Genomic DNA, 2642 nt, shown 5'->3' on the forward strand with positions numbered 1-2642 from the left:
ACTGTAATTGTGGGGAATAAATTAGGATAAACACAATCTTAGTGCTTATAATTAAAAAAATCAAATTTTTTTTAAAAAAATTCTAATACATTTTAAAATTTAAATGTTTTACTTGAAAGAATGGCAAAAACACAATTTGAGTGCTTAGAAATTAATGGAAGTCATGGTTACTAACAAATCTTTCAGTAGATGTGTAGGCAGGGTCCAGCCTTGAAATGTAGCTTGCGTAGCTTGGACTGTTGGAGACTTTTCACTTTGCTGGCTCTTTTCTTCTTAGCCAAATAAAATAAAATAATTTAATTTAATTTAAAACAAACACAGATAGGAAAAGCAGAAACCATTTCTGGTTGTGAAAAGGAAAAGCGAAGAAGCTTCAAGTTTTAGACTCTCTATGTTTCCTTAATCTCAGCTTTTTGCTTTCCCTAACGGTACTTCCTTTCTCCCTCACTATTTTGTTTCATTATTTTTTAATTTTAATTATGTATCTCAAGCTTAATTTAATGGTAATTACATCATTTTTTATTCTCATTAAATCAAGTTTTGTTTTGATGCTTGAGTTTTGTGTTGCAAATGTAAAATTTTCAAATGAAATTGCAAATGCCGTGATTTTTGAGTTTTTTTCTAATGCACACAATATCACTTTGCTTTGCTTTCATTTTTAGTTTGAATTTTTGATTTGCATTACATTGAGTGAATAGATTTAAAAGTATATATGTATTTGAAATATGTGATGCACTGTACTGCATTAACTATTTTTATTATCTTGGTAATACTCTGTTAAATGATTTATGCACATTTAGGTGGCGTTTGTTTTTTTATCTAAAATCTGAATAGACATGAATTAATCTGAATTCTAAATAGATCTCAATAATTGGATTTTGCATGGAGAAAAGCTTGTTAAGAAGCTATCAACTACTAGCAACACTCAATCTACAAGAGAATTTGAAACAAGAGCCTTTGAAACTGAATCTGTGGCCAGCACTGTAGAGATGATTCAAGGAGCTTATGATCATTTTGAAAACAATCCTAAACAATTTGAGAATTTATTGGCTGATGCTGAGAAAAAGTTATATCCAGGTTGTAGTAAGTTCACAAAATTATCTGCATTGGTAAAATTGTATAGCCTAAAAGCAAGAAATGGGTGGTCAGACCGAGGCTTTTCAGATTTGTTGAAATTGTTAAGAGAAATGTTGCATGACAATAATAAAATGCCTTGTTCAATGTACAAGGCAAAAAAAACCTTAAATGCATTAGGGATGGAGTATGAGAAGATACATGCATGTCCAAATGACTGTATACTTTATAGAAAAGACTATAAAGATGTTGTTATATGTCCTAATTATGGTGTAGCAAGGTGGAAGTTGAAAAAAAATTCAATTGAGATGAAGATTGGTGTTCTAGCAAAGGTTTTATGGTATTTCCCACCAATCCCAAGGTTTAAAAGAATGTTTTGGAGTGTTGAAACTTTGAAAAATCTAACATGGCATGCCACTCAAAGGGAAACTGATGGACTATTACATCATCCTGTAGATACCTGATAACTCTAGGAAATGTGAGTTATTATATCAATTCTAGACTTAAATCAAGATCACTTAGAGAACAAATAAGGTGTTTTTATTACATTTTGGTTATATTTTGCATAAACATTCATTTTAGTTGAGTATTAATAAGTTTTGCTTGAATCAAAATAATTTGTGCTAAAACCAGGTGCATAATTGTAGGTTTTCAGAAAGTCTTAATTTATGAGGGGATGTTGAGGCATTAGATGAGCAAGAGGAGTAAAGAAGATGGCCGCAAAAGAAGTAAGCACAACTGGGAATAGTGCAGTATTGTTGCGGATGTCAGAGCAACCAGTGCTGTAGCAATCTGGGAGCAATGTGGGAGAAAATTTAGGCACGGGTTAGCTGCAAAAGTCGTGATTTTCATGTTTTATAATTTAACTCATGCACGCCTATGGACTTTTATTTTTACCCTAGTTTGCAGTATAAAAGGGAGGCGTGCACCATATAGAAAGGCGAAAAAAAAATTATCATTGGAATCATTAGAGAGGAAATGAAAAGAAAGATCATAATTGAAGAGTGTTGTTTCAGCAACATTGAAGAATCTTGCAGAAGTATTTGGATTTGTCTTTCACCGTGCTCAACTTATATTTATCTTCTTCCTGTGATTGTTTTGATGTATCCCGTGAACAATACATTTATGTTATTTTTCTCATTCAGAATATGAACTAGATTTGCTTGTAGTTGAGTGACAAATAATCCAATGGGTTCTTGAATGTTCTTATGTGTTGTTATGTCATTACTGTAGCATTTTACTCTAGTAGCTATTATGAATATAACTGTTATTTTGGTTGACCACCCATTTAATAGTTCCAGTCAAGATAGAGCAGCAAAAAGGCATGTCTTAACGGACATTATTAGAGTATTACTATGATCTTAATTTAAGTTTCCTGGATTAAGTTATCTTGAATCCCATAAGGGCTATACTTGAAGTTAAGATTTGTGACACACTAGACATAGGTGTTCACCTTGTAGGGTGGAGAGACTAAAGATCATAATGTCATACCATAAGTAGATTAGCAACTGGTCAGTGTTAATAGATTTAATGGTATGAGACTTCCAATATGCAATAGTTGGGGATGC

The sequence above is a fragment of the Citrus clementina genome, unplaced genomic scaffold, assembly GCF_000493195.1.
Source record: "Citrus clementina cultivar Clemenules unplaced genomic scaffold, Citrus_clementina_v1.0 scaffold_9, whole genome shotgun sequence".
NCBI classification, from domain to species: Eukaryota; Viridiplantae; Streptophyta; class Magnoliopsida; order Sapindales; family Rutaceae; genus Citrus; species Citrus x clementina.